The sequence below is a fragment of the Quercus lobata genome, chromosome 5 (genome assembly GCF_001633185.2).
Source record: "Quercus lobata isolate SW786 chromosome 5, ValleyOak3.0 Primary Assembly, whole genome shotgun sequence".
Taxonomy (NCBI): domain Eukaryota; kingdom Viridiplantae; phylum Streptophyta; class Magnoliopsida; order Fagales; family Fagaceae; genus Quercus; species Quercus lobata.
Window position 1 is genome coordinate 10,282,364 of NC_044908.1, and position 20,464 is coordinate 10,302,827.

Sequence of the window (20,464 nt, forward strand, 5' to 3'; positions counted from 1 at the left end):
CGACAAAATGCAATTCCCCTAAAAATATTATCATTTATTATACTATTATTTGTAACAACATTATTAATTTATTGTTGTTGACACCCCATTTTACAACCCACATTTAACTTCACATGGAGGGTAAAATGATAATTTCACCTTAGAAATAGGCATCTTAATTGCGGCCACTATATCCTTAATTTCATTTCATCAAAATGATCTTGATTTTGTAATGATCAAATTGACTAGTCATAAGCCTTAATCGGACTATCAGATTGAAAGTTAACATCAAATCAAATTTTAATGGCCAAGATGCACTATCAATTGAGTCTGACTATATGTGATTATGAACAATTGAATCTAATTGGTTATTATTATAATCAATTTGAAATTAGTGATGGCTAGGAATATATCTTATGGTAAAGTTGCGCACACTTGATTAATTAGGTAATCAAACTTTAATTATTCAATGAGTAATTTGTGCTATTATCTTTTTAATTAGGTTAAATTTGAAACTGATTAAGTGTGAAATGGAAGTGATTGGAGGCTATTAATGTTAATTGGAAACTAATTTAGGGCCTATTAATGCTAATTGTGTGGAAATTATTTTCCAAGAAATGACCTCTGCTCATCATTTCATTAATATCTCTCAGCATATTTTGAATCTGTGAGTGAGGTTAATTTTTCTAAAAACTAGACATCTGAGGCTTCAATTTGAGCACAAGAGCAAGACAATTCCAATCAGAATTGAGTAAGATATGATTTTTTAAATTTGTCTCTAAGGACTGTTACAATAATTACGAAAAAACCGAATTTTGCTTGCTCATCACTCCCACCAATCTCTACATTTAATGCACTATCTTTCCCCAAAGTATAAAATAGGGTCTAGGCTCATGATTCTTTTTGATCTTTTGTCAACTCTCATTAAATGACCTTACATTCATATTTTTTTTCCACTACTACTACATAAATCCATCCTCTCCTCCATTTCAACATAGAGAAACACCCTCTCTTCTCCTCTCTTGAGTTCTAGTGAAGTTAAACAGTCTTGTCATCTTTTGGTCTTCCTGAAACTCAAGGTATTGAGTGAGAGTTACTTTCCCTCTCCTAGTTCTTCTTTTCTACTCCACCCTTAGGACTTCCATGAAGAGCCTCCTCCTCCATTGTGTGGATCTTGCATGCAAGTATAATCTCTATCCTTAACTTGTTTTTCGTGTTGCTATAATGTTAATTTAAGATTAGAGCATGCTAGTGTTTATTTAAATTCCTTGAATATGTTTGAATGTTTTTAAATGTTCTTATGTATTCTTCATATGTTCTTGGTTATTCATTACATGTTCATGCGTAATACTAACTTTGATCTTAAATCTACATAAAAAATATGAAAAAGATGTTTGTTTTATAATTCTTTCAAATCCTTAAATCTAGGATATCACTAGAATTTATTTTTCAATCCAAATACAATGCTTAATAAATTGAATTAGAGTTTATCATATGCACACACATTAAATTCAACATACAAATTGATTGACATATTGGTTGATATGATATGAATGTTGGCCACCATAGTTTAGAAGACCAGTTCATCGGGCAAGGTGGGTGCCTAATACCTTCCCACCTTGTAACATAGCTTCCGAGCTTAGATCAAGGGTTGATAGATCAATGCTTATCCTTTTAATTTTCAATTTCTAGATTGTAACTAAAAAACAAAGCCATGTACTTTATCTTAAATTGTATCTAGGACCAAAGTTATGTAATTTCCTATGATCAATGTAAATTTAACTTCAAATTAATAAAATGAGGAATTTTTCAATTATGGTTTTCTTATTTTTTTTCCAATAATTAAATAAGTGACAACTCCATTGTAAAACCCTTAATCTAAAGGGGAAAGTATAATCATTCGAACCTCCATTTTGAGAGGCAATAACATGACTCCACCCATTTATGTGGGTTTGGCTCAACACCACAAAAAACAGGCCAAGGGCACAATCTCTCACAACTGTATGGATTGTCCTATGTAAAAGCAATTAGCCATATAGCACTATGTTGGAAAATTTTCGTTTTTTACTTCGTTCATTCTTTCTATTTTTTTTCTTTTCTTTTTTGTTGCACTTTTATGTGTGAAAAATAATGAACTTCTACAGTTGTCCATATGGGAATCCATTAAGCCAAAAAAAAAAAATTTAGAGAAAAAAGAAAATATAGCTCAAAACTCAGAAAATTATGTTACAGAGGGGAAAAGAAACCACAAGAAAAGAGAGAAGAGAGACAAATAGGGAGAAATATGTGGGAAGAGAAGAGACTAGAGAGAGTGACAGTGAGGGTATGAGAAGAGAGAAAAAGTAAAGGGAAGAGAAGAACTGAGAGAGTTATAAGAGTTATGCATTGCGCAAGAGAGAAAACACAAGAGAGAGATTGTTTTCCAATATATTTTTCTTTCTTTGGAAAACAACCTATAGAAAATAAGATTTATTTTTGTTAAAGTTTTCCGTTGACTAAAGATAGTTTTCTGTTGACCATTTTTTTTATGCTATTAACAACGATCAAACACACTTAAAAATTTACTTAGAGCATAAACAAAGCACTTTCAGAGATAATTAGTTAAATTTTAGGAAGTAATTTGTAACGTGCGCTCAATTAATTCCTCAGACTTGTATGAAGATTTCGTTTTCTTATGCTTGTAAGTTTATATTTTCTTGTGTATAAACTTATTTTTAAGTGTAATCATGTATATAAACTTATATTTATGAAGATCTTCCTAGCTAGTACTTGCGACTTCAATCATGTATTTAAGTTTAATGCAATTTGTTGTTGTTAATCTAAGTTTTATATGATTTACTGTTCAATTCTGTAATTTGGAGTTAGTGCAATCCAGTATGCTTGAATCCCTTAATTTCCTGTGAATTAGATTTAAATGAGATAAAAAGGGGTGTGTGCAGGCCAAGTTGGGTAAGTGGAGGACAATATTTTTAACCAACCTGCCAATGGCGAGTTCAGAAAACTAGTGGATTGGTTGAAAATCTTAACGGTTTCAACTCGGCGAGTTGAGCAGGTTGGGCAAGTTGGCAAATTCAATTGATTTAAAAAAAAAAAAAATAGAGAGACTAAATGAAATTATGTCAATTAAATTGGATAATTATTTTCTCCCTCAAATAAAAAAAAAAGGAAAGAAAATTTTGTAATTTTTATTAAAAATAATTGCAAATAATATATTATTTTTTATAAGAATGACTGAAATTTTATTACACTGAAAAGAAAAATATCTCAGAATATGAAAATTGTCATATACATAGAGAAGAATAATAACAAAATCTTAGAGAGAGCGGCTAGAGTTTATTAGGGAAGAGAAATGTGAAAATTGAAAAATAAAAAGAAAGAGAAACAGATGAGAGAAATAAAGTGGGAGTATATGTGAGGTAGATTTTTGTAGCATGACAAAGTGTTATATATATATGATAGTTTTTAGACCCCTTAAACAATTGATTAAACCTAGGTAATTAGCCAAGTTGTTACTTAGTCCAAATAAACAAGTCTAGGTTATCACAATAATAAAGATCAAATCATGCAAAGTAGCGGAAAATAAATAACACAAGATATGATCACCTAGGAAACCAAACTGGTAAAAACCTAGGGAGGATTTGACCTAGCTATTCTCAAGGTAAACTTGAATCCACTATCTTGAAAGAATCGAAGTTCATACAATAAGACTTACAAGCCCCCACGCTTGACTTCTTATTGCTATCAACCAGTAGAACTTACTGACACGACCATGTGCAAGCTCCGAATCCACAGACTCCTTCTTTCTTGGATTCACCACCAGATACAAGCACACCCGCTTGTGTTTTCTTTAAGCTTCAATGGCAGCAACTGAATTGATCATCAAGGCGTAGATAAATCTTCTCCTTGAAAACCCTAAGTTTGTGTAAAGGAAAGCTCCTCTAGATCTCACAAGAGATTTGCACAAACCGCAAATATGAGCAACACTAAAACGTGGCTAGGGTTTGCCTTTTATACTTAGGACAAATAAGAAACCCTAAAAAACATTTTAAAACACTTAGGGCTGAGTTGGACAAATCTGCAGAAAATCATTCTGCCCAAGCTTTGATCGATCGAGCCAGGCCGAAAGGCACAATGCTTTCATGCTTTAACTCGATTCCAACTTTACATAAAATCACAACTTTGAGCTAGACTAAAAACACTTCTAAACAAATTGTTTTGATCATGGTTTGCGAACAATACAAATTAGAGTTTTAAATACATAAAATTTTAAGACTTTAGAACCTAACAAACTCCCCCTTTGTTAATCCGTGACAAAACACAACTAGAAGCTCAAAGTTTACAAAATAAAAAGCCCTTTACAAAATAATGCTCATAAAACAGATTCAATCCTAACTACTATCCATCAGTTGCAAGTGTAGACAGCAGCTCAATTGAATCAACCTGTATATTTCCTGAAACACTAAACAAAATGCATAACCGCATGTGTGGAAACAATACAAGTAAACAAAATAACTTCTTAATTTCAAACAACACATAAATAAAGATATATATCAATGAATAACTCATAAATATAAATCAATAAGCAGTTTGAAACAAGAAACATATAAAGTACCAACAAAACATAAAACTCCCCTTAACATGAATATCCCATCAAAAACATGGCAAGAGCTAAAAATGTAAAGTACAAAGTGAAGTACCTAGATACAATATCTAAACTCCACAAGCTCCAACCAAAAACAAATAAACTCCCCCTGAAAGCAAAAACTCTACAAAGTACTCCCCCTTTTTGTGACGGAATGCCAAAAGGCAAACAAGATATCCATCATCAAAAGGGAGGTGGTCTAAACTGCGCCAACTCCGCACGCAAGGCACGAATCTCATCGAGCACGTCCACCAAAATCTATCCTTGAGCCGTCTGAACGGTCAAGACATGATCTAACGTGCGACGAATGTCTGAATCATCCGAAGCAGTCAGTGGAGGAATATCAGCATCAGCAGCAGCACCTGATGTCTCAGCAGCAGCAGTACTTGTAGAAGAGGGAGGAGGGGGAACACCACTAGATGACACACCTCTAGGACGAGAAGGAGCAACTCTCAACTGAGCAGCCCTTTGACGAAGAAAGGTGGCACCTATGGGAGGAATCACATGAACAGGCTCACCAGACGAAAAACCATCTAGACCTAAGAAGAGAAAAATCCTATAAATGAAAATAGGATGAATTAGCGCATGCCTTACCGCAGAACTCCTATGAACCTCGTTCAAAGAACGAAGGAACAAGTGAGGAAAACTGATAGATGATCCAGAAACAAAGGCATACAAAAACACACATCGCTCTAAAGGGATGGTGTGGATGTGAGAAATAGGCAACAACGAATGATACGCTATCCTAAAGAAGAGATAGGCCATCTCGGTAAGCTCAGCGGACGTGATCCGAGGATCAGAACCCCACTGGATAGATGACCCAGTGATGTAAGACATGACTACATCTAATGAGGGTGACTCATCATAGGGATAGTCAGGCTCCCGAACAACCGGAACTCCAAGAGCCTCAGCCACTATCCGAGGGGTAATGGTGAACTCTACACCTCGTATCTAACTCCTAACAAGGGTGTTGGAATCATAGATGTGGCAAGAGAGGTTCGAGAAGAACTCTCTAATCAGGGTGGTCGGGGGTGGATGATCTATCTCTAAGAGAGGCAACCAACCTCTAGACTCAAAATTGGCCATTAACCAACCTCTAGACTCAAAATTGGCCCTAATGGCCAGATCAAGCTCATCTAAGACAACAGCTCGCTCAGCCCAAATCTTACGCTTATGGTTCAAAGTCTCAAAGGTCTCTCTGCACTTATCATTCCTAAACTCCTCAACCCTAGAGGGAGACACAGAGGAAGTGGAAGTGGTCCTATGGGCTTTAGTTTTCCTAGGCATGGTGCTAGGATAAGGACCAACACACAGAGAGAGAAAAAAAAAAAACAAAACCAAGGGCAGACTGCAAGTTAGCACAAAAATAGAATATAGAATAAAAATCTATATGATGCATGAACATGTTAAATGACATGATGCATGTTCTAATGCAGTGAATTAAGTCCAAAAGGTTCAAATTCACAAAATTGGCTTGAACATTGAGGTATTAACACAAAAACCCCAAAATTTGGAAAACCACTTGATCAATTTGAAAACTATTGACGAATTGATCATCACAAATGATAGAATAACAAAAATAATGACCAAATACATCAATTTAGCCCAATTAGACAAAAATCCCCAATTCGGATCAAATTCAAACCCTAGAATTTCCAATTTTTCAAAAACCACAAAATTGATCAAATTGAATTACAAGGATCATTATTATAGCATCATAGAACAAAAACCCATTGATCAATTTCACCAAAACAGGTTCGAATCATCAAAAACCCCAATATTTTGAAAGTGTTGAAAATAGCCACAAGAATGCATGAAAAATGCATGAAAACATGAAATAAAATGCAAAAGGAAGGGCAAAAGAGACTTACCGGCCTTCAAGGACAAAAACCTTGCAAAAATCTTGAAGGAAAACGACAAAAAATTGATGGTGGAGCCTATAGCCAACGCGGAGAGAGAGAAAAGTTGAAAAACTTTTGAAAAAGTCCTTTTGAAAAAGACAATCTGACCTTTTAAAAACACGTTCACGAGTTTCGATCGATCGAAAAACAGTCTCGATCGATCGAAACAGACAAAGACTCTATTAAAAAGATTTGAAAAGAGTTCGATCGATCGAAACAGACAGAGGCTCTCTCTATCAAATTTAAAAATTTTTGATCGATCGAAAAACAGAATGGATCGATCGAAATGGGCAGACGCTCACCAATTTTGAGGAAAAACATAGTTTTTTGAAAAAGACATTTAGAATCAACTCAAAGCATTGAAATTGAAGAACAATCATGCATAAGAATGGGATGATATGATTTAAAAAAAACAATAATTTTAAGCCCAATTTTCCCAAAAACAATTTTTTTTTTTTTTTTTTTTTTTTGCATTCTCCACAAATTTTCCAGCAACAAATTAATTTTGCACAAAATTCAAAGTATTTGTAAAACTTGGTTGGTCAGACCATAAACACATACAATAACATGTACAATGTTTAGCAAAGAGTAACTCGTGTAGTGTGTACAACTAGCAAAAGCTTGAGATACATGTGAGGTTATATGTGAATAGCAATTAATCACACAGTCTACAAAATTCATCACAACGAATTTAAAAGAGACTATCACCTAAAGAGTTACATCATATAACTCCCACATCTCCTAGATCATAAGCTTGCAATCATGTAAGTTTCTTGTATTTATGCCTCATAATATACATACCAATTTTAAGTTATGTGAGTTTGGCATCAAGCCTAATAGTACACACCAATTTTGATTTTAAGAATTAAGCAATTTAACCCAAGGCTTCACCTTATGTTCTTTTTGTGCATGTGCTACACTTTCTCGAGCACAAAATCTTATGATATGCACTAAGGTGTTCATGATTGGCTAGTGAACAATGGTGAAATGGTTATTTATGTCTTTCTCTAAAAGTTCAAGTTAAACATTTAAAAACATGTGACTTCAAGATCAAGACATAGTAATCAAAAAACCATAAACATCTTTCCCACACAACATGCACTACAAAGCTTCAACTAGTAAAGTGCAATAAGTAAGCTCATCAAAGCTAAACAAGGTACAAAAGACATGTTATGTGAAAATAAATTGACCAACCTTATTCTCAAAAACCAAGAAGAATAGTACAAAACAAAATGTGTTTCCTTTTTCTTTTCTTTTTTTCTTTTTTTATTATTATTATTAAAAAAAGAAACACCTAGAATGAAATGCATGAATGTTATGCAATGCAAATCCTAGAAACAAAAAAAAAAAAAAAAAAAAAAAAAAAAAAAAAAAACAAAACCAAAAACAAAAACCAAGAGAACAATGGTCACAAAGACTAAGAAGATCAAGACAGATCAGGGACACAAAATCACACCAATTACTTGACGAAGAGTCTCAAACTTACTTCTATCAAGAGGTTTGGTGAAAATGTCGGCATTCTGACGTTTAGTAGGAATATACTCAAGACACACAATCTTTCTTTTAACAAGATCCCTAATGAAGTGATACCTAATCTCTATGAGGTTAGTCTTAGAATGTTGAACAGGGTTCTTAGATATGTCAATAGCACTAGAGTTATCACAGTAAGCCACCATGGTATCTTAGGATATCCCATAATCAGTTAAAACCTTTTTCATCCAAAGAAGTTGTGAGCAACAACTTCCAGCAGCAATATATTCTGCCTCGGCAGTAGACAAGGACACAGAATTTTGCTTTTTGCTCATCCAAGCAACAAGATTAGCACCAACATAAAAACATCCACCAGTGGTGCTTTTTCTATCATCAGCATTACCAGCCCAATAAGAATAAAAAAAAAAAAAAACAGCAAGAGACAGATTAGACTCTTTACTATAAAATAATCCATAATCACAAGTTCCAGCAACATATTTAATTATTCTTTTGACAACATTTAAGTGTGAAACTTTAGGATTAGATTGAAATTTAGAACAAACACCAACACTAAAAGCAATATCAGGTCGACTAGCAGTCAAATATAACAAACATCTAATCATACTTTTGTATAATGTAACATCAACAGACTCACTTGATGGATCATTTGTTAATTTTGCATTGGCGGCCATTGGTATTCTAGCATGGGCAGTATTGTCCAGTCCAAATCTCTTGACTAGATTCTTTGCATATTTTGCTTGGTTGATGTAGATTCTTGAATCCGTTTGCTTCACCTGTAATCCTAAGATATAAGTTAGTTCACCAACCATACTTATTTCAAACATCACCTTCATTTCATCTGCAAAAGAATGAGCAAGAGAGTCATTAGTAGCACCAAAAACAATATCATCTACATAAATTTGAGCTATAACAAAACTGTTCTTATCCTTTCTTATGAAGAGAGTAGTGTCTGCAAATCCCCTTTTGAAGCCATGCTCAGTGAGATATGCAGTCAATCTATCATACCAAGCCCGTGGAGCTTGTTTTAAACCATACAGTGCTCTCTTCAACTTATACACATCATTAGGTCTGTGAGGGTCAACAAATCCTTTAGGTTGTTCAACATATACTTCTTCTTGCAGCATTCTATTCAAGAAAGCACTTTTGACATCCATTTGATATAGCTTGAAGTTCAGATGACTAGCTATAGCCAACAATATCCTAATGGATTCCAATCTTGCTACCGGAGCAAAGGTCTCATCAAAGTCAATCCCTTCCACTTATGTGTAGCCTTGAGTAATAAGTCTGGATTTATTTCTGATAACAGTGCCATGTTCATCTGACTTGTTCTTAAAGATCCATTTAGTTCCAATTACATTTACACCCTTTGGTCTAGGAACTAATTCCCACACATCATTCCGAACAAATTGATAAAATTCTTCATGCATAGAGTTTACCCAATCAGCATCTTGAAGTGCCTCATCTACTTTTTTCAGTTCGAATTGGGACAGATAGCATGAGTGTGTAATTACACTTAAAACTTTTGACCTTAATCTCATGTTGTCATTTAAACTTCCCAATATATTTGAGGAGGGATGATTAAGCTTTACTCTAGAGGAAGGACCTTTAACTAGAGATGTGGATGTACCTTTCTGTTCTGATGAAGGACTAAACTCATGTTGAACCTGTTAAGTCTCATGAACTGAAGTGGATGGTTCAGGACTTGATGGCACATAAATTGCTTCATTCAACACCATTAGCTCCTCATCGCTATGTTTCCCAACATAATCAGCAGGAAGAGAGTCATTAACCTCCATAGGCTTATCTTGAACCTGAGTAGTACTTTCTAAATGTGTTTCTGGACATACTTCATCATTGATCACAACATTTGACGATTCCATGACAGTTTTGGTTTTCAGATTATACACTCTATATGCTCTACTAGTAGAGGAGTACCCTAGAAAATATCCCTTGTCACTCTTTGCATCAAATTTCTCTAGGTGCTCTCTATCACGTAGAATGTAACAATTACTGCCAAATATCTTGAAATACTTAACGATCGACTTCTTTCCTCTCTAGAGTTCATAAGGAGTCTTCTTGGAATCAGGTCTGAAATACACCCGGTTGAGTGTATGGCAAGCAATGTTGACTGCTTCTCCCCAGAAAGATTTTGGCAATTTTTTATTGTGTAACATGACACGTGCCATCTCTTGAACGACCCTATTTTTCCGTTCATCTATTCCATTTTGTTGCGGTGTCTTGGGTGATGAGAATTCTTGATGTGTGCCCTGTTCACTGCAGAAGGTAGCTAGCTTGGTATTCTCAAATTCTCTTCCATGGTCACTTCTGATTCTAGCTACCACAGTATCTTTTTCAACCTGCAGTTTTTTACACAGATGTATCATCTTCTCAGGAGCCTCAGCTTTATCTTTCAACATCTGGTAAAGTCATCCACAACCACTAGAATATACTTCTTTCCTCCTAAACTCTAAACTCGAGCAGGACCCATAAGATCAATGTGCAGTAACTCCAAAGGTCTTGAAGTTTGAACACTAGCCACAGACGGATGTTTAGATTTTATCTGTTTACCTATCTGACATGGTCCATATATGCACTTATCTATCTTCTCAAACTTAGGTAAACCAACAACAGCATCACATTTGGAAATCTTTTCTAACTGCTTATGACTTGCATGCCCCAACCGTTGATGCCACAAATCAACTTGGTCAATCTTTGCACTAAAACACTTGTTGCTTATGCTTGGTGTTAATCCATAACAGTTGTCCACTGTCCTTACACCAACACACATACAATCACCTCCTCCATCAAGTATCTCACATTCATACTTAGTGAAGAGAACATTTAGTCCATTATCACAAATCTAACTGATGCTGAGTAAATTTGCCTTCAGTCCATCAACATACCAAACATCTTCAAAAACCGGTAACCCTGGGATGTCCACAGTTCCAATGCCTCTGATGATAGATTTGCTTCCATCTCCAAAAGTGACTGTCCCAATCTTTCCTTCAAAGAGGGTCTTGAATAATCCTTTGTTTCCTGTTATATGCCTGGAACAACCACTATCCAAATACCAAAGACAAGAATCACGTGCCTTTAAGGCGGTTAAGGTAGTATAACACAAATAATTATTACCACATATGATAAGACCAAGATGTTCAAGGAAAGATTTAACAAACTCAACAAGAGACAGATATACAAAGTAAACAAGTTGATGAATAAGCAAAAAGAATTTCCAAGAGTCCATAACAAAGGGGTTAAGGATCAGCTCAGTGATCAAAAGATCAATAACAAAAGAACTACCTGCTCTGATACCACTTGATAGTTTTTAGACCCCTTAAACAATTTATTAAACCTAGGTAATTAGCCAAGTTGTTACTTAGTCCAATTAAACAAGTCTAGGTTATCACAATAATAAAGATCAAATCATGCAAAGCAGCAAAAAATAAATAACACAAGATATGATCACCTAGGAAACCAAACCGGTAAAAACCTGGGGAGGATTTGACCTAGCTATCCTCAAGGTAAACTTGAATCCACTATCTTGAAAGAATCGAAGTTCATACAATAAGACTTACAAGCCCCCACGCTCGACTTCTTATTGCTACCAACCAGTAGAACTTACTGACATGACCACGTACAAGCTCCGAATCCACGGACTCCTTCTTTCTTGGATTCACCACCAGATACAAGCAAACCCACTTGTGTTTTCTTTAAGCTTCAATGGCAGCAAATGAATCGATCATCAAGGCGTAGATAAATCTTCTCCTTGAAAACCGTAAGTGTGTGTAAAGGAAAACTTCTCTAGATCTCACAAGAGATTTACACAAACCGCAAATATGAGCAACACTAAAACGTGGCTAGGGTTTGCCTTTTATACTTAGGACAAATAAGAAATCCTAAAAAACGTTTTAAAACACTTAGGGCTGAGTTGGACAAATCTGCAGAAAATCATTCTGCCCGAGCTTCGATCAATCGAGCTTGTCTTTCGATCGATCGAGCCAAGCCGAAAGGCACAATGCTTTCCTGCTTTAACTCGATTCCAACTTCACATAAAATCACAACTTTGAGCTAGACTAAAAACACTTCTAAACAAATTGTTTTGATCATGGTTTGCCAACAATACAAATTAGAGTTCTGAATACATAAAATTCTAAGACTTTAGAACCTAACAATATATATGTGTGTGTGTGTGTGTGTGTGTGTGTGTGTGTGTGTAGGAAGACGAGTCAGTTTGTGGCAAGTTAAAAATAAATCAACCCATTATTCAACCGGACCCACTAAATTATCTATCTAACCCACCCAACCTGACCCGCCTCACTTAATAGACACACATGGGTTGGTTTGGTTGGTGCAAGTTAGTTTGGGCTAGTCATGCTGTTTTTTTTTTTTTTTTTTTTGCACAGCCCTAAAATTAATTTTTCAAATATGCTTTATATCGAGATGGCTAATATTGCAATAGTTTACATAGAAATGCTTTATCAAGTGTGACTGGAAACCTAGTCTGCCCTAGTTCTTGAGGAAGTTGTGTTTGTACACCGTAGGGTTTTTTGACTAAGCAACTTCATGATCTTCATCGTGTGATGAACTGAAGAACTTTGCAGCCAACATCATTCTCAAGTTGGTGATTAAGTCGCATATTAGGGTTCGCACAATTGGTTAGTCACATACTGAGAGCCGTGCATTGAAAAGGAGAGATTGTCATTACATAACACGTTCAATTAAGTATTGGGGTAAGGGTTCAACTGTAGGTTGATATAAGGTACTGGGATTCCTTTACTTGTAACCGCTTGTTTTGATAATAGTGGATTTTCGGGAATGGTGACCTTAAAATCACCCGGTGGGGCTTTTGTCGTGTAGGTTTTCCCTATTCGTAAACAAATCACTGTGTCAATTTATTTTCCACTGCATACTTTAGTTAATTAGTGATTTGTTTGTGCTATCACGTACAATTGCATGTTAACTTGATTAATTAATAAACTTGGTTAATTAATCAATTAATTCATCACAAGGGGTCAATACGTTTTTGGCCTATCAAGTGGTATTAGAGCAGGCACACTCTGATTAGGGTTAATCTTTGTTGTATGATCCATTGACCCCTGTTTGTCATGGATAGAGGACAGTCTCTTGTTATACCTCCTTTATTTGATGGCACTAACTATGCATACTGGAAAGTACGCATGAGAGCTTTCTTGCAGTCATTAGATGAAAAAGTGTGGCAAGCTGTGGAAATAGGCTAGACCAAACCTACGGAAGCACCGGCCAACTAGGATGATGCTAAGATAAAGGCAGCAAACTTTAACAGCAGGGCATTAAATACTCTATTCAGTGCAGTCATGAATGAGGAGTTCAAGAAGATATCCTCCACTGAAACTACAAAGGAAGCATGGACCATCCTCTAGACAACCTATGAGGGAACCAAGGCTGTCAAAGATTTAAAACTTCAGAGGCTCACTACCAGCTTTGAAGAGATTAGGATGGAGGAGGATGAGTCATTTGATGAGTTCTATGCCAAGCTTAATGACATAGTAAACTCAGTCTTTAATCTTGGGGAAACCATTCTTGAACCCAAGATTATGAGAAAGGTGTTCAGATCTCTACCTGAGAGATTCCACGCCAAGATCACTGCCATTGAGGAATTAAAGGACATTGACAAAATTCCTTTGACAAAGTTGGTTGGCAATCTCCAGAACTATGAGTTGGGTTTGACAAGGATCGGGAAATCGAGCAAGAGCATGGCATTGAAGGCCAAGAGCAGTGATATTGATGAGTCTTCTGATGATGAAGATTCTAAGATGAAGTCCTACATCACGAGGAAATTCAAGAAGTTCATGAAGAATGCCAATGCAAAAGGCTTTGACAAGGACTGTAGATAGTTAAGTTCTTCTTAGTCTAAGAGCCAAGACAAAGGAAAGAAGGATGCTAGGGATGGTGATCAATACACTGTTCCCTTAGGACCAAAGTGCTTTGGGTGTCAAGGTTTCGGTCATATGAAACAAGATTGCCCTACATATCTCAAGACCATTAGGAAAAGTAAGGCACTTGCAGCTACATTGAGTGACACTGAGCCTGAGGATGATTCTGATAATGAGGATGATGGAATCCTAAATGCCTTCACTGCCACTGTAAATCCTACTGAGGGGATTGTTGAAGATATGGATGAAAAAGAGGAATTGGTGGAGTTTAAGTTTGAGAAGATGGATGAGCAAGATGACATCCACACAGCCTATGTAAAGTTATACAAAGTCTCAGAAAAACATGAGAAGATGTATAGTTTGGCCACTAAGAAGCTTAGTGATATGATGCTTGAGCGAGAAGAAATCCCTACAAAGTTTGATGAAGCAAATCAAACTATTGGAGCACTGAGGTTTGAGAATAATTTCTTGACTAAAAAGACCAAGAAGTTTAAGGTAGAATTGTTCTAAGTCAGAGCTCAACTGGAAAGGACTTCAAGTGCTAAGCTTGATGAGATGCTCAGTCTTCAGAAATCTGCTTCCAATCGAACCGATTTAGGATATGATTTTTCTTCTCCTAATATTGCTTCTACTAGAACTTTTGTTTTTGTTTCTCCAGCTAATAATGTTGAAACTAAGAATAATGATTTTAAGAATGAATTAGCTAGTTAGAACGTAGACAAGGGTAAATTTATCTTAGGAGCACCCCCTATGCTTGATAAGAAAGAGATTAAAAACCCTAGGGCTAAGAAGGGAAACTCTCAAAAGCCTAAACAGAAAATGCAGCATTTCTGTCATCACTATGGAGTAGCTGGACATACTCGACCTAATTGCTACAAGTGACTAGTCACTCAAAAGAGCAATAGCATGATCGCGTCAGGAGATCAAAATCAGTTTCCATCCTTCTTTGCTCCTCTTGGAGATCTTCTCAAAACCCTCATGTTCCTTTCGAACTTGAACGGTTTAAACTCTTCCCCCTCTCTGACGGATCAAGGGTTCTCAAAATGAAAAGGTTCTTCCAAGGTGTGGAAGGAAAATGGCTTAAAGTGATTCTGTCACTTTCTCTCTCTCTCTCTCTCTCTCTCTCTCTCTCTCTCTCTCTCCCCCCCTTCGTGTTTTTGTTTTGCATTACTTATGTGTTTTGCTTACTTGTTTTGAGTCAGTTTAGTTTTATGCATTGCTTTGTTTGTTTAACATGTTTTTGTTTGTTTATTTTTTAGTTTTGCTCTATTTTGTTTTTCATATAATTTTTTTTTAAAAGGTGAAAATTAGAAAAATACAAAAACAATGTGTGTTTGTGTACATTGGTACTTGTGTACCTTAGATGACCATTGAAATAAAGTTTTCTAAACTTTGTATCTTTTGTAACTTAGATGAGTATCTCTATGCACAACTAAGCAAGTGAGCTTTGTGGCTTGTTTTTGTGATGAGTAAGGCTAAGTGATTTCTTGTACTTAACACTCGTATCACTTTTTTTTTTTGAGAAGGACTAGAAAATCCTAAGAGAAAGGCATAAATAACCATCTCACCACTGTTGCTCATTAATCATGAAATGACATTTGTATGCTTCGGCATAGCAAAAGTGGAATGTCAAAATACTTAACATAATTGGGTATTTCTTTTCTCTCTTTTATATGCTCATGCATGGTTTGCTTAAAAGAAAAATATGCAAAGAAAATAAAAGGAAAAAGAATAAAAATGTTTTATATATGATTGCAAATATGTATTCTAGGAGATATGAGAGTTATAGGATGTAGCTCGAAGGTGATAGTCCCCATTAAACACTTATGATTGTGTGTGAGTTAAAGTAATTTTCTCATATCTTAAATCGTCATAACATGTAGACACTTATGCAATCTTGCGATGTCTTTTACACACAACACACAATATTCTTTATTACTCTTGATATATGTGCAGGTATAATGTGATTTGGCTATCACAAGGAATTCATGTGTTAATGTATGTAAAGTTGTGATTTACAACTATGTCTTTTGTTGGCTTTAATTTCGTACTAAATTTGATTGTAATTTTAATTAATCTTTTGTACCCTGTATTTATTGTGGGATTTGATTGTAAGGGTTGTGTGATAGAGAGAGAAAGTGTGAAGACTCAAGCTATTGAAGCCTGAAGAGGTTTTCGCGGGTATCTCGCGACTTAGCATCCCACAAAGTAATGCATGTGCCTTGCACATGACTAGAATGCGAAGAGTTAGTACAGATGGAGACATCTGTGTCTCGCGAGTATATCGCAGGTAAGGCCATCCCGTGAGACACTTGCGAGACATTCTGTTTTGCCAGACTGTGCTATCTGATACACACTTTCTGTACCCACACTATATATACCAATATTACCCACAAATGTAAGGAAGTGCTTCATAGAGAAAACCCTAGCCAAACACCTTGAGAGTTAGAGATTGTTATACCCACAATCCTTTACACAATAGCTTGTGGATTTTCCTTAACTCCTACCTCTCCATTTCCATACCATTGAGAGGTTGATAGCCCAAACACTTATCACACCCTTTCAGAGTGTCAAGTGATCATTTGGTGCTGCTGGGAAGTATTGGAAGAAGCCAAGGATAGTAGATGCAACATGGAGCTTGTTGCGGGATCCGAAGAGCTAGACAAGACACGGTTCCGAAAAGCCTTGTTGGAGTAGGAGCTTGGAGGGCTTAGGTAGAGTGGGTAGATTAGGCTTGGAGGGTCTCTTGCTAACCCATGTATCCCAACTGATTGTCTAGTGGATCGATTACTGTTTAGAGGGCGGCGGAGAGGTTTTTCGCCGAGTTCTTCGGTTTCCTCTTCAATAACACATCGGCGTGTTATCTTTGTTTGCATTCTTCTTCCCTACTCTTTTACATTTTATTTTACTGTTGTATTTATATGAATACGTGTTAGAGTAGCTTGTATTTACACTATTCTGCATTTAGAATTAAGTTAGTATAAAATCTATCGAGCTGTAACTTTAATTTGGGGGTCTAAACAGCTTTTGTGTTTTTAACACATTTTCGAGCTTTCAATTGGTATCAGAGCGGGTACACTTGATTTGGTTTCATTACCTAAGCATGATCCTTGACCCCTTGTGTGTTTTTCCATGGATAATGCTTTGTATGCTTCTATGGATGTTGTTGATTGTAACATGCCATATGTTTGTGAAAATGCCTCTATGAGTGTTTATCCTCATGATTGTGATGCCATGTTACATGAATCTATGGGTGTTGTTGATATTCCTAACATCAAATTTTTGAAGAAAGATGCTAAGAAGTTTCAAAAGAAGTTGAGCAAGTTATTTTGTGAAAAGGATGATTTGATTGCTAAGCTCAATGAATCCAACAAATTGGTTGAGAAATATAAGAATCTTGCTAAAATTTCTCTTGAAAAGCTGAAAGAGTTTGAATGTTTGAATATAGACTTGGATGCTAAACTTGTTTTGTCTAACAAACTTGTTGATGATCTTAAATCTGAAAATGAATCTCTTAAGATGCATGCCAAGTGTTTGATTGCTGAACCTGTTGCTAAAACGGAAGAAAATATATGTTGCAATCATGTTGTGGTACCCGATTGTGTGCCTATTGTGTGTTCTACCTTAAAGGACAAATCAGTGTATATTCCTCCACACAAAAGAAATCAGAAAGTGGAGAGAAAGGCTTTTAAGCCTAAGCCTCTATTTAGGTCCTATCCTAGGGAATTGAGTGGATCTAAGTTTGTTCCTATTTGCCACCATTGTGGTGTGATCGGTCACATAAGACCCCAATGCCCTAAGTTAAAGAGAGAACAAACTCATGTTGCTAGATCCCTTCTTAAACGACCTAGTGGACCTAAACACATTGTTTGTCACCATTGTGGTGCTTTTGGTCATCTAAGACCTCATTGCTCTAAGTTTCAAGCTCTTAAAAGAATTAAAAGAAAATATTAACTTGAGCTTCTTAGAAGTTGTGCTAAAAAGGATAAATCGGATTTGAGTGATAATAGCATGTTGTTAAAGAAAGTGTTTAATGCTCTTAACTCCTTGTCTATGTGCATCTTCGGTTTTCATTCTCCCAACCCTCGTCTCACTTCTCATGAGACACTCATTCCGAACAATCATTGTGTTTGGATGAGAAAGGGTTCCTATGGTTGAGCTTTTGCTCTTTTGGTCCTTGATCTAATTCTTTTGATCTTTGTAGGACCCTTCATGCATTAAATGTCATATCTTCATGCATTTTATGCATCTTGCATTTATTTGTATGCATTGCTTTTGTTTTGATCTTACTTTTATGTTTTAGTTTTGAGTGTGTTCAAAAATTCAAAAACCCATAAAAATTGAAAAATCTTCAAAAAATTTGATCGCTTGTGTTGTGTATATCACATTGAGTTTGGCCTAATACCTTCGTACTAATGGCGTAGTGCATTTACGAGTTTAGTTTGTTATGTATGCATATATATCTTTGTGGGAGAAATCTTGATATCTATGTGTGATTGTTGTAAATAGATTTTCAAGCTTGTCATGAATGATTGGTCAATAGTCTTGATGGTCTTAATACGTGCATAGACTTGTGCCTATATCTCTTCCCACTTTATTTTTATGTTTTCGCTATAGAGCTCACCAAATGTAAATCTCCAAATGAAAAGAGATAATGAGCTGCAAAAGCCTGTCGCACCTACTAGTATTTTACTAGGAAAAAGGGAAAACGACTTCTGTATTAAAATGTATGGTGCTCAAAATGCCAAAGGCTAACTCTACATTTTGAAATATCAAAAATTTTAAGCACCGATCTCAAAAAGAGATGTATTATCAATTGGTATGATTTATGCAGAAGCCAAATGAAAAGCTTCTAAGTTTTGTAATCATTCTCTTGTGGGAGGTCATATATGTTCATTTCTATAATTGAGATTGACCACTTGATTTCGTACCAGTTGTGCATGACTGATTGAATTAATCATTGAAGCTTCACTCTGGTCTATGGACTATTCCACATTTGATACTCACACACAACACACAAGACTTTGTTTAGATAATGCCTATCTCTTTTGTGTGATTGTACATGTTCAAATGTAATGTGTATACTCAAATACTTGTTGATCAAAACCCAAAAAGATTTTTGAGCGTTTTATATGTTTTTGAAAGTGATTTTATACTTTCATGCTTTTAGTTTTTGTTCAAAATGCATTTTTGTGTTTTTCTTCAAAAATTGGTTCAGAGTTTTTTTTCGCGAGAGGTTCACGACTTAGAGCTTCCCGCAAAATGTGCTTAAGGGAAATTACAAAGTCACATTTTCATACAGAAAGTCTCGCTATTGCCTCACGAGTATTTTGCGACTAAAATCTTCTCACGAAATGTTTTTAGGCAAAAACTGAAAATTTTCAAGTTCATATAGAGGATATCGCGACTAAGAGCTTCTCGCGAAAGCTTCAATATGTCTCGCGACTAATCTCACGACTTTCTAACCCGCAAAAAACGCATGTTTTCAGTTTTATTAGGTAGATGTGATAGTTTTTCAAAACATTCTCATTTCCCTTGCTAAGCCTCTCTCGAACCCCCCTTCAACCCAAAATCATTTTTCACTCAAACCCCATCATTTTCAAGCTAAAATCTCTGCAAAATCACCTCAAGGTATGTTTTCCTAAACATTTTCTTCATGTTTTTTTTTTTTTTGAGATTATGCAGAATTTTAAGTTAGGGTTCAAAAATTGGGGATTTTCGAAAATTGGGTTGGGGTTCTTAGTTTTTGTGAAATTTTTTCATAATCTTTGATTGGGCTGAGTCCTATTTGGTGTTTGTGTATCTGTGTTGGCCCCTTGAGGCATTCTAAGCTTGTATTGAGGCAGTTTTCACCTTGTTCATGCATTGTTCATAGTTGGAATTCACTGTTGCATGCTTGGTGTTTGACAGAATGTCCTAGTGACATTCTTGTGTTGAATTGGACTCAACTAAGTTCCAATGCTTGGTTTTTGTCTTGATTGATCATGTTTATCATTTTTTGGTCAGTGTTTGTGTGTTTTACACACTATGTCCATTTTGGCCTCAATGCCATGCACACACCGCATGCATCTCATGCTGCATCCCCATGCATCACATGTTGCACACACATGCACAGTGACTTACTTCATGCACTTTGCTGTTGTTTACATGGTTCAACTCTTATAGCATGTTGTTTTGTGTCTGTTTGCTTTGTTTTGAGTTGTTTTTGCTCTGTTTACATGTTTATGATGAGTAGCTAGACAACATCATGGTTACTCTCCAAGAGATTACTACCAAAATATCAGTAGCTACCATCATGCACTTCCAACACATTCGTTTCGAATCCAAGTTCACATCTCTTTAGACTCAACGAGACTAAATTCAGAGGAAGCTAGAGGAACATGAAGACTAGCTATTCCATGACAAAAATGGGGAGATGGTGTCGGTGTTAGGGGGAGTGTAGTGATAGGGGGAGTGCAATGATCGGGGGAGGAGAAGATAGTAACTACTATTTGGTTTAATGTTTTTACTGCTTTCTGCTTTCATTTAAAGCTTTAGTA